General features: G+C 41.9%; 1 protein-coding gene across 9 annotated transcripts in view; it reads left to right on the forward strand.

The window, feature by feature from the left end:
• The first annotated feature begins 12,139 nt into the window (after positions 1-12,139).
• The window catches only part of GNB1 (G protein subunit beta 1), a 39,505-nt gene continuing 38,187 nt past the window's right edge, over positions 12,140-13,457 (forward strand). For 3 of the 9 annotated variants that reach the window (XM_030508225.2, XM_030508216.2, XM_030508226.2), the window contains exon 1: positions 12,140-12,610. The gene's annotated coding sequence lies outside the window, so the exon portion shown is untranslated. Of the gene's footprint in view, positions 12,611-12,711; positions 13,428-13,457 lie in introns of those variants that run through there. The other 6 variants (XM_030508222.1, XM_030508223.1, XM_030508228.1 and 3 more) reach the window with 4 other exon arrangements.

The following is a 13,457-nucleotide window of genomic DNA, read 5'->3' on the forward strand; positions in this document are numbered from 1 at the left end:
TCCTGTCAGTTGGTGCCCATTGAGAAAAGTCTGCCTCTGTCTTCTTTCACCTTCCCATCAGGAAGAACTATCAGGAGAACTGGCTACCCTGCAGAGAAGGACTTGAGTGTGTTGGTTGATGAGAAACTGAACATGAGCTGGCAGTGTGCACTTGCAGCCCAGAAAGCCAACCATATCCTGGGCTGCATCAAAAGAAGCGTGACCAGCAGGTCGAAGGACGTGATCCTGCCCCTCTAATCTGCTCTCATGAGACCTCACTTGGAGTACTGTGTACAGTTCTGGTGTCCTCAACATAAAAAGGACATAGATCTGTTGGAGCAAGCCCAGAGGAGGGCCATGAGGATGATAAGAGGGCTGGAGCACCTCCCGTATGAAGACAGGCTGAGAAAGTTGGGGCTGTTCAGCCTGGAGAAGAGAAGGCTGTGTGGAGACCTCATAGCAGCCTTCCAGTATCTGAAGGGGGCCTACAAGGATGCTGGGGAGGGACTCTTCATTAGGGGCTGTAGTGGTAGGACAAGGGGGAATGGGTTTGAACTTAAACAGGGGAAGTTTAGATTAGATATAAGGAAGAAGTTCTTTACTGTGGGGGTGGTGAGGCACTGGAATGGGTTGCCCAAGGAAGTTGTGAATGCTCCATCCCTGGCAGTGTTCAAGGCCAGTTTGGACAGAGCCTTGGGTGACATGGTTGGACAGAGTCTTGGGTGGCATGGTTTGGTGCGAGGTGTCCCTGCCCATGGCAGGAGGGTTGGAACTAGATGATCTCAAGGTTCTTTCCAACCCAAACTATTCTATGATTCTATCAGATATTTACACACATTGCTAAGATCCCTCTTGAAACATCTCTTCTTGAGGCCAAAGAATCCAAAGCTTGCTCATCCTCTCCTCATGTTAGATGCCTCAATCCCTTTATCATCAAAACATTTAAACTCATCTTTTGTCCAACTTGTCTAAGTCATTCAGGAATTTTCACCTGAATTAAAGTGCGATATTGCATATATTTCTCCTGAATGTGGGCCTAGGATTAAAAGTTGCATAAAGCAGACCATGGGAAATACCACGTGGGCTGGATACCTAATCACTCTGTTTACCTTCTCATACTGTGATGGCAGGCTGTAAGCTTTGCTGGTGCTACCTATGCACTGTTTCTTATCGCACTGTGTAGACCGACATTGCATCATCTCATACAGGGGTAGTTCTACACAGGCTTGTGATTGTTGCATACAGCTTGGGATGCTGCTGCTCTGTGTCCCAATGGTAAGAAAATTGGCAAGGTGAAATCAAAGAGCACAGGAGAGAGAGGAGATTCATCTACATGAACCATTTAATCAGAAAAGGATAAGCTGCTTGAAAGCAGGAAAAATAAATGCAGTCTTTTTATTGCTTTTCATGGTGTTTTGGGGTGGAAGATGCTATATAAATACCCCTCCTGTGGGAGATTGTGCTTTAGAAGTACAGGAAATTGCCTGGATTAAAAAAGGAACATAAGGAATAATGCTCTTCCAGGCCAGAAAAGGAAGAGAGTTTTCCTTTCCTTTCTCTAGTTTATCTCATTGTCACTAGCAAGAAAAGCATATTTCATCAGAGTATGCCCTTGCCTCCCACAGGTTTTAATCAAAATTATTCATTATTAACAAAAAAATATTTGCCCTTGTTTTATTCTGTGAATTGTGACTGGTGATGCTCTAAACCCACCGCTCAGTGGTGTATAATAATAATAATACTGAAAAATCCAAAGTTTCTGATCAATTCCTACCTTTTTATTTCCTAACATATCCTAACATCTTGAGTACAAAACTTAATCCCCCAAATCTCTAAGTTTTAATCCTGTAATTGATGTGCAAGGTGCTAGGTAACACATGTTAACATCATAAAACAACAGACAAATTATGAGGATAATTTGAGCATCTGTGGGATAAGTTTGGTGACTTCTTCATCCATTTATAATTATAAAACTCCAAGTGCATACATGTGTCTAATCAGTTGACAGTTCTGTTTTATACAGCCCTTCTTACTTCTCCCATTTTCTTGGGCCTACTCCTTTCAGATGGCCATTTGGTGCCTGTTTCTTTTGTCTGTGCAGTCATATACCCATGTACCCAGGATTTATTCAGATGCCCAAATTGACTACTTCACAAGTCTGAAACGACGTTCAGAGAAATGAAACTAAAAAAAAGAAGGAGTTTCTCATTAGTCTGGAGATGGGGTAGGGGATGGAAGAGGCAACTGCTATGTCCAAAAATTAGTCAGATTGTTATTTATGAATTCACAGACACATGCATCCCTAAGGTGTGGATGTAGACGGGTTTTTCTTCAAACCCTGCATGTCTGCATTTCTAGTGATTCACATCTTAAGCTGTTGCTACATTGTCTTGAATTCAGGGAAGGCTCCAGTATAAAATCTCTGGCACAGGAAGTTCAGCTTCCTCTCCAGACTTCCTTCCTCCACCTCCTTGTATGCAGAATAGCAGGGAACATACTTAAGCCTTGCCTGTGAGAAGTGAGAACTTAAGACTAAGTAGGGCAGTTTGTGTTTTACCCAATAACTTCAGGTGGTGTGTCCAAGATGGGCGATGCACAAGACGGTGGTTCTTAATTATGAGATTTAACCCCAAATTATCCTGAACTGTTGAGTTGCATTTCGTAACTGCACACAAAGCTGTGCCTAGTCCCTAAAACAAGTATTATCAAAATGGGTCATAAAGATGACTTACTGGCATGCAATCCCACTTCCACAGTGAATTAGGCAGAACTTCTATTGATGACAGTGGGGAATTTAGCCATAATGTAAATCTGCTACAATTGCAGAGTAAGAAAAACTATGGAAAACCAGGTCTGGATCAAGTTAATGCCTACGTTATTGCTAATTTTAATGAGCTAATTTCACCTCCTAGATTTTTATCTAGTCTTCAGCGTCCTTTAAAAGCAACTTGTTAGATTCCAGGCTGGGGACCAGTCAGTCCAAATGCCTAGTTTGAGCCTCAAAACAACTTGAACTGCATTTTAACTTGACTCTGGAAGTGCCTGTTAAGTATACTAGGGAAATGATGATGTTAAAAATGTGACACAATGTTGACGATCTCTGAGCTAGGTCTGCAGAAACTGGTGCTACTTTGTGGTATACATGTATCCGTGCCAAGATCCTTGCTCAGATTGCAGAAGTGATACAGCCACAGTAGTGAAGCACGGCAATACACTGATACAGCTTATGATGCTTTCAGCTCAACAGGTAAATTCCACAACCATCTCTGGGATGTGTGGCTATGCTACTAGTGTTTCAGTGTATGGTGAATATATTCCCTACAAGAATGCATTCTTGCTGTAACAAAACCAGCATGCTGTGTTTGCAGAGCGTGTATGGCTAAGCTCTACCAGGCATAGTTTAGTTCATCAGCAACCTATTTCCAGAACAGAACATGCTATACTGGGGAAATAACAGCAGCAGCACCTGCTTCTGTACCTGTCACCAGCAAAGCTGGAATAGACACTGTACAGCTGCAATACAAACAGAGGGAGAGAGGCCTGCCCAGCTCATTGCTCATCATGTGATCCAGAGCGCAGACTACTCTGAGTAGTTTACTAGGAAGAGGACTGGCAGAGAGCTATAGCCCTTTTAGCGCCCCAGACTGAATCTTTCTGTTCCTAAGATCCCCCCTCACTTCTCTGCCATACATATGCTTGCAGAAGTTGAGTACATAGATCTGGTTTTAGCTGTAGCACAGGCTGAGCAAGGGTATTACTGAAAACAAGCTAATGCAGTCCATACAGATAGTGCAGAACGCTGCCCTTGAGTCGTATCTGACACCTTTCTTGTGAAACGTGTTACCAACAGGCAGCCTACCACAAGGCTGGCAGAAAGTCAAAATCTGAAAGCATAAAGGGGGAGTCACATCTGCCAAATGCCATTGCTTGCTTTGGGAAGCAGAGAGTGTTTAAAATCCATATCATGTCACCTGCTGATTCACACAGGAAAAAAGAATACAGAAAGAATCACTGAGTTTCAGTCACATTCTAAAATGCTAAAAGTAACAGAAATTAATAAATAATAAACAGGAGCACTATCAATAGTGAGTGCCAAAGGGTGATGCTGTATCTAGATGTATATCTGCGGACTAGTGCATTTTGGTAAATCACATAGTGCTTTTATCTTTGACTCCAATGTTAATTTTGGCAGTGGAAAGAGGTTTTATTAAAGTACTAAATTGTTATTCCTCTTTATTTGTGTTACATTTGTTATGAGGATTAAAAACCCAATATAGAACTGTAAGAAGATGCAAAAATTTAAATGACCAATCTGATCATAAATAAATGAAACTCAAGCTTTAAATAGTGAAAAGTACATTTGCTTCTTATATGGCCTGGTTTTTCCAGGTTTGGTTTTTCTCCAAGGTGTTCTTTTTAAATCCCTTACAAGCCCAGTTATTGGTAGGTACATTATGTTGGTAGCCCATAATCATTAGGACTGAAAAATTAAACAAAAAGGTAGGAATATAGAGGAATGAAACAATTTGATTACTTTTTAAAAACATTAAATTCAAAGGAAACAAAGTACTAGCTTTGAAGTGCTCTCCAGTAACCTAAGCTGTTCAAAATACTGCAGTAAATTCACGTGTTTGAAATTGTCACCATACTTTTTTGTATTTTTTTTAAGTAAGGGCTGAATAACATATTGATATGTCAGTCTTGCATAATGCTGAATCTTTTCTAGGATGTTCTAAAGCTTTTGGGAGCCACTGAAGTTAGTGAGGAATTTTACCTACTTGCAGCTAGGATCCATAACCTCAAAATAGGACACATCAACAATTCTCTAGATTGTTCTGCTGCTGTTATATTACCAATGCAAATCCCTCCTGGTACCAGTGTGGGAGAAGTCACAAAAGATACAATGGTCTTTATGTTTTATTGGATTAACATAATACACATCAGTAATACAACAGCATAACTCGGCCTAAACATACATAGGCAATATTATAGCTCTGTTGCTGAGCTTTTGTAGGTAAGAAAGTTGTCAGCATGTTGTTCACAGTATAATGTAAAACCTGGTTTCCAGCTGTTAGAATTCTCAAGTAAAAATGTCTTTAATCAAGCATCAAAACTCAACACACTATAATCACCTACAAACAGAATTTATTATAAGTTTCAAAACTAGTTTGTTCAGTTAACTAAAAGTTAGAGGTTTCTGGACAACACTTGGTTTTTTATGGGTTTTCCTCCTAGTTTTGTGTTTGTTCCTGGAGACCTGCTACCACTGGGGAAAGCAGGCCATTTATATTACTTTGACTTTCTATTTTTTTAATGTGTTCCTTGACCCTCTAGAACTTGTTAGTCAAAATCTGTTTGTGTTTTAAGGTTTATGAAAATATTTCCCATCAAAATTATTTCTTCAATAAATATTTTGGCTTGACTAAGCAAAAATATACATGTAGAGGGGCTTATTTTTTTTTCCATTATGTGTAATTGTATAAAAAGTCAGTTTTGCTTGCTGTTTATTTACTAAAACATTAATTCTTCCCAAGAGAGAAACTTCCTACTGGCTCAAACACACGCAGATATTTCCACATGCAAATCTCGCAAAATACAGGAGAGGAGTTTAACTTTTCTCAGCCCATATCCCTGGCAATGAGTTTTGAATCCTATTTCCAGAGCTGTGAAAAAGAACCCAGTAACAGCAGCAACAATAGTCACAACTTCTTCATCTCTGCCAATCCAAGAATCTCCAAGTATTTTGAAAGCGTTACTGGATTAAGTTTTGCAATACCATTGTGTGTTACTATGTCCGTTCCCCATTGGCACATATAAAGCAAAGGAGCTAAAGAATTCATTCAGAACCAGCCTCCACAGCTAAGCCAAGAATAAAACTCAAAAGATTAGAGTCCCACCTTGGAACTTCAAATTTGTCTTCTTGAAGCAGCCATAACCCATTTATTTTGTGCTATATGGAGGAACTATCAACAATACTGTTCTGAAGGCAGGATAAACTGTAAATGGATTTTTCTTTAAACAACATAACTGATTAAGATAGCAAACCATGCACTGTCACCCGTGGAGGGAGTTGAAGAGATATAGTGGAAGCATGGATAAGAAGAAAACTGAAGTCAGATTGCCTTTAAAGTAAACAACAATGTTCATAAACAATAGTTAGCATCAAGGAGATGCTAAGATACAGTATGTGAAATGCACAGCATGGAAAAGTCTATATTGTATACAAACAGCACAGCCAACATAGTTTTCAATGTTATCAATGGGAGTTATTTCCCTAAGAAAAGCAAGGCAGCACCTTGAAAACAAAAGGATCCTTCATGGATTTCAACACAGAATTCTGTATCAAGCTGGTTTGTGGATATTGAGGAAACAGTGGAATGAAATAAAAAAGTTGAGTTATGGCTCTGATTTTTTAAATAAAGTTGTTAGAAACTATGCATCTTCCTTTTTATCCAGTGCTGAGTAATTGAAGCTGCCCAGCTCATGGCAAGTAAGGCCAGAGTGCAAGCTCACCTCTCTGTTCATGTTCATGACAGTATTTGCTCTTGCATTTCTTTTATAACCAGCTTACGCATTCAAACATGCACAGTGAAATTCTGGCCATTAAGACAGGTAAAACTCTGGCATAGCATATGTTCATATAACTTAAATTCTGCTCTGAGCTCTCAGAATAGTACTGCTTGGCCTCTGATAATCAGGCTCTACTAACGAGGCAACTGTCTCTGTCAGTTCCCTTGGGTAGTGGCTTGAGAGATGTTTCACTTTGTGTGTTTTGTTTCGTTGCTTGGAAACATGAATTTTAGGAGCACAGTTTTTCTAACAGGTGCTCACAAAAAAGGGTTTTGCAGAATTGGGATTTTTGCTGACAAGAGGATTGAGATTTGGGATGTTTACTCTAACAGAATCCCAGAGGTCACAAAAAAGTTCTGCCTTCATAAATTAGAAGACACCTCACCCTCTTGTTCAAAGGACATCAGTTTTCAGCGATGCAGGAAGTGTAGGTCTTTGTGGCAAGTTCTTTCATTCTCAGCAGTAACTGAACAACAAGGTAGAGAAGCGCCCTGAGCACCCACGCTTTGATTCCATTAGCTTGGGGTTTCACAGCTCAATTTGGTAAAGAAATTTCTCCCTTTGCTCCTCAGATGGTCTTCATGAATTTCTCAAACTAATTCCTTCTGCTGTGGTGAGTAAGAAAATGTAATATGCAGGTCTTTCTCAGAATCACTGGTCATTTAGCCTGCCCAGACTGGGTTTAATGTACCATTAGAATAAATTTTCTAGGTTTTCTGTGCAGTGCTTTCCTGTCCAAGACCAGCACAGCAGGGAGTGTGCTAAGCTAAACATACACACAACTAAACTCATACAACACAACATCTGGTGACTGGTGATTCTTAATTGCTTCTCTCACAACTTTCATGCCCAGCCATGTCATTTAACCATTTTGCACCTTCAGTTCCTAAAGCTCTTAGGGCCACATGAACAATAGCCTACATCATCATACAGTCTATGAATAACCCCTACAAACCTTATATAACATTCACACAGATTTTTCTGGAGCTGCCTCTGAAATAATGAGATTGGCATGCATATTTTATTCTTTGAGTTCTCTTCCACTGCAAGAACAGAGTGGTTGGGCTGAAATCAGTTGCCAGTTTTGCTTGATGTGGATGACAGAAGTCTACCCTTTCTTCAATCTAACCTTTCATCACTATTTTGCTCAGTTTCAGTACAATTTCTCAAATAAATACTTACTTTTTAAGTACAGGATGTAACCATTACTGAATCAACTCATTTTATTACCTATTACAATTGAACTAATGACTACTGAAATTTCTCAGCATGCCTTATCCCTTTCCTCTATCACAAATAGGCTTTGTTTGACTACACATAGATTCTCCAAGGATGGTGGTATAAGTCCCCCAACTCCAAATATTTTTTCTTTGTGAATGTGGTTTTTGTTTGTTGGATTCTGGAAACTGCAGCAGCACTGAAGGTCTCCTTCAACTGCAGCAATGAAATAAGGTAAGACTCTTTGAAAGAATCAGTATTTCCAATGTTTAGTAGCAGCTTCACCAGGACACACACCTGTGCCCTGCTTCCAAAACTGCCATGTTGAGGATGGAAGAATGTTCTACAGGAATCTGACATGTAGCTAGGTGAGCAAATCCTTTTATCTGGATGTATTTCTTGCAGGCAAACTTCACTGCAGGTTGAATGTGTCTGACGTCATGAAAACTTTAGTAGCTAGGCTGAATTATCAATGTGGATTCTGCATTCTCAGCATCTCCAGGGTACTAGTTGTTTTTCTGTTAGTTGCTCAATAAGACAATGATCCCCTTGAGGAAAAGTTCTTTTAAATGGGGAAATATTAGGCTTTAGGCTTTTGCATGATGCTGATTAAGCAGTTTGAGCAACTGAAGTGTTACTTTAAAGATTGCTAACCTAAAGGAAAACCTACAGGCGTGCAGCAGGTTGTGTGCACGTGTATGTATTTATATATATGTGTTCACATGCTGTAGAATCTGATTTTCAAGATTATTATAATGATGCCTTTTGTTGCTATTACAGCTGCAGGATAGGCTGCATACAGGAAAACTGAATTCCATTTATTTGCTTCTAAATATCTGTACACTTACTCCTTTGGTTCCACCTCAGCTCTGAACGACCTCTGCTCAGTACAGGGTATGAGATTTTCAAAAATACGTTAATACCTTATTTTATATTCTCCCCTGTTCCTAGCAATGTTTCTTGTGATTCAAGCCACTGCAAAGCCAGCTATGTTTGTTCCATGCCACATTCCATCATGCCCAGGTAGGGCAGCCTCTTTGTCAGGAGCACCAAAGGACTTTTAAAAGCCAAGCTATAGCTTCCCAAGTTTAAAGGTACATCAAAAAATGTGAACTAGTGACACACACTTGAATATGAAGGAAAAATAGAACAAGATCTTATGCAATCTTGTTCAAAAGAGCTCATATCAATTCCGATTGTAGGAAAAAGCACCAAACCCCTCTTCTGGTTTTCTCAATATGGGTTTGTATAAATAGAAGGAGAAAAAAAAAAAAAAAAAAAAAGAAGAAGAGTGCTTGGTAAGTGTACAAACAGGCTTGGACCAACCTTAGAACAGCCGTACATGTTTCAAGGTTCAAATTACTCCCAGCCCAGAAGATCTGTTATTTTGTTGAACAAGTATACATATAGATTACAGAATTACATACTTGTATTGCACTGTAAGATTGTATCACATATAAACTTTGATACAATCCTGCAGAGGTCAGACGAAGTTTTACAGATCTGATTACCATGAAACATATGCAAAAAGACCAGTTATGTCAGAAACATTCCAGGAATTTCACTCCCTGCAAGTGCTCCCCTGCTCTTAAACAGTGTAAGACCTTGGCAGATGAAGGAAGAAAAATGGCATTTTTGGTTCCCAAGATTCCTAAGTCTGTATTTCACAAATATTTTAAAGCCTCCAGAGCCTTCATTTTTACCTGCTGACGGCAGTCACAGACATGTAGCAGTGAAAGCAGATCCTGAAAGCTAGGAAGCAACTTTTGATGTGTATGCAATTATTGGCTCTGCTTAAGCAACTGCCCTATTAATCAGGAGTTGGTAAAAGTATAAAACAGTGCATGACATAATTGTTCCCCATTTGGAAAAGTTTCACAGTAATACTGAAACAGCCATTTTTCATCTTAACAACCAATTTCTTTGTATTCCACAAAAGGCTTGAACCAGTAATTTTTCACAGCCTCACCACCAGTCTGCTATAGTGGTGCTGTAATACACAGGATTTGAATGGCAGACCAGCCTGCAAAAACAGTTTTTCCAGAGGCGTAGCAGGTATGACAGATTCCAGATAGTTTTGCCATTATGCTTGAAACAGCTGAAGAAACACGCCAACTAGTGAAATTGCCTAAAGATCTAACTCAGTATGCTCTCTATAAAGGGGTTAATAGCAACCAATTGAGAAAAAGGTCTAAGAAATTTTGCAACTGAGAACTACGGAGCAACCTGCATATATGAGAGGTTTTCTCTAGATTTAAACCAAGCTCCAGGAGAAAAATGCCAACTAAAAGCATATAAGAGAATTATAAGGAAGAAAAGCAGCAGGCATTTTTATGATAAGGCGTGTCCAGTGGGAAAAAAGCATGCATTAGCTTATTATCATATAGTTAAGTCACAAAAAAAACTTCTAATCCATAACAAAATCTCAATGCCACTACTCTCTCAAAGAAGCAAAATGTGATTTACTATTTGTTAAGAACCTCAGAACTTTATTTTTGTTCATTACATTATTTCTTCTGTATGATCCAGTGTTAGATGAAATTTTTCCTCAAAATCTCACAAGATTAATTTTCCTTAGCAAAAGAAAGCTCTTTTGTTTTTTAATCCTTTTTGTATGCTGCTTTTTTTCTCACAATGTAGTACACGATTGTTCTTTTCCACACAAATCCACACAAATTTCCACAAAGAACTTTTAACCTCTGCTATAGATAAAAGCAATCTCTAACGGGAAAAAAAAAAAAAAAAAAAAAATTAAAAACATGCCTACTATAAAGCTTCATGAGATTATTTGATTTAAATATTGCAGTAATGTGTGTAACTGCTTTTGAAATATCCAGAAAACTTTGCAAATATCTAATAAACTTGTGATGTTTCTTAAACACTTACATTTGATCAAGATTTTGCAGGTGGGAATGCTAGAGCAATGTCTAGTCCCAGTCTCAAGTACATCAACATACATCCACGATCTGCACACATATAGTTCCACAGATTTTAATGAGGTAATTCCTGTCCACAATGTACATGTGTCCATATTTCTTTCAGAGGTGCAACAGAAATTATTTCCCTATGGTTACTGAGCAGAATATAAGTAATTTGGGACTGAAACTCAAGAATCCTGTATTCTAATTTCAGCAAATTCCCTATTTTGTTATTTGTAAATCTCAGGGTGTAGAATTAAAGCTTTAGCACAGCATACAGTTTATTTAAAAACAACCATTCGATTATTAGAAATCAAAGGCTTTGCCACATCAGAGTCTAATAGTTTTACAGACAACCTAAATAATAGCCAATCCATTTCCCTACAATTTAATTGGCAAACCTATTCTTTCTCTTACTAATTACAGGTAACCAGGCCTACCTTCCCAGAAAGCATGATGGCAAGTAACAGTTTGTTTTAAATGCTGGAGAAGCAAGAAACTGCTGGGCGAAGAATCTGCAGAAAAAGTATCGGTCTTTTTAAACTTTTTTTTTTTTTTTTTTTTTTTTACTAACATTCTTTCTGGTTAAGTTTTTAATTCATAATGTGCTGTAATGATGTGGGGGTTTTTATTTCTTATTATAAACCTACTTACATAGCAAGGTAACCTCACCTCTTAAAAAAAGTATAAACAAATAGAGGAACACCCCCACAGATTTAGACCTGTTGAGGGAGAAAAGGTGATGCAATTCTGTATGTGTACTTACTTTCTGTAATTAAGTAATAATATTGCAGTATGAGAGAGCTGGTGTGAAGTGATTCCATCTTGGTAACATCTGTCCTGCCTGGTTTACGTGAGGCCCAGTGTGTAAAACAGAAATGGCATTTTTTTGTATATATATTCATTTATTTTTTCCTTTGATTTGTTATTTTCTGCAATCCCTTCCAGAGCCGTGATGGGTGCTCATCCTGGGAGGAGAACATTAAAAGGCAGATGTGGAAACTTTGGCCGTGTGAACACCCTTACAAAGCAACGTTGGAAAAAAGTTGTAAGCCTACAGAATCGCCACTCGTCGAGTTCCTGAGGTAAAGATGGTTGTATGAAGGCATCTGTCCCTCGCTCGTGCTCTGCAGCTTTTTATATTAAGCCATGTCTGTCCTAGTGAGGGGTGCCTGCTGCTCCTCCGGGCCCTGCTGCCTCTAGGGAACTCTCTATTTAAACAGCGTCGCTTGTGAGGCGCTGTTTCAGGTCTGTCTTTTGTTCTCGACAGCCTTTTACACGGTTGTGGCCAGGGCGCGGCAGAGCAGAAGCGAAACCCCTTTCCTGCCTTCGCCGAAAGCCTGCGGCCTTTGTCCGCGCTGGGGGCGGGATCGCCTCAAAGCGGGGCCGCGGCAGGAAGGAGCCCGCTCTCCCTCTCCCCTGACTGGAAGGGCGTTGCCCGCCCGGGAGCGCGCGCCGGGCCGTGGTCCCCCCTCGGTGCAAACCGCGGGGCCTCCTGCGCTCGCCGTCGGCGCCAGGGCGGGGCGGTGCCGGGGGCGGGGCGCGGAGCCGAGCCGGGGTTTCCCGAGCGGGCAGCACGGGCGGGGCGGAGGGGGGCTAACCGCGCCTAAGTTGCTGCTTCCTGATGGCTGCGGGGAGCTGAGCGGGCACTCGGCGTGCGAGGAGGAGTCGAGACCCAGCGACACCCTCCTCCCCCGCGGCGCTCCCCTTCCGACGCGGCTCCGCGGTCGGCGCTGCTGCTGCCTCTCGGGACCAGGCGGGTAGAGCGCGGGCGGCTCCCGTCCTCCTCTGCCCCCTCCTTTTCCTTCTTCTCCTCCGACTCCCCCTTCCCCTTCCCAGGCCGGCGGAACGCGGGCAGGAGCCGTGGGCGACCGACGTACCACCGACGTACCGGCCCGGTTCATGAGCTACGGCCGGAAGGGCAGGTAACCGTCTGAGGGGACAGAAGGCGGTGGGTGGGGTGGGGGGATCCGTACCACAGCCTCGGCGCCTTCCCGCCGCCGCCCGGCTCGCCGAGCCCCTGGCCCCACCCTGAGGCCATCTTCCCGCCAGCGGCGGCCCCGGCTTTTCGTCCTCGGCCCCTACTCTTTCTTCCTTCTCTCCTCTCTCCTCCCCTCCCCCGCTCTTCCTCCTCGCTGCCGCACTTCTCCTTCCCCTGCGTCCTTCCCCTTCCCCTCACGTCCTCCCCTTCCGCCGCTCCCTCGGCTCTCGCGTCGCCTGGGCACCGGGGTGCCCCCCCCCTTTCCCCGTTCCCTGGCGGTGCCCTCTTCTTCCTCCTTCTTTTCTTTCTCGCCCACCCGTTCCTCACGGCCCCCGCAGCAGAGAAGGGCGGCTTTATGGTTTTGTCCAACTCTTAGTATGGTGGGGTTGGAAATAGCCCCCCTCCCCCGCGCTTCACCACCTCCTCGGTGCTCCAGCTTCCCCTAAAAAAGAAGCGTGTTTGTAACTGGAGGAGGAGGGGAAAAAGGTGGGGGTGGGACTGGTTTCTCTCTTGAAGGCTTTAAGGCGAAAAGGGAGGAGACCTTGGATCTTGCAGGGTTCCATTTTTAATTATAATCATTCTGTAGTGGTCTCTGTTAGAGGGTCTGAGGTGTTTTCTGGCACGCGTTGAGACACAAAAGGCGAGTTTCCCAGCGATCCAGCCGACAGAGGGAATAATTTGAAGAGATTCAGGAGCGAGCTATGGTGTCTGCTGTAATGGTGGAAAACTGATTAAGAGGAGACGGGGGTGAGACAAACGGGGTAAGACTGCTACAAGCAGCCCCAGCCCGC

Source organism: Strigops habroptila, chromosome 16 (assembly GCF_004027225.2).
Source record: "Strigops habroptila isolate Jane chromosome 16, bStrHab1.2.pri, whole genome shotgun sequence".
NCBI lineage: Eukaryota > Metazoa > Chordata > Aves > Psittaciformes > Psittacidae > Strigops > Strigops habroptila.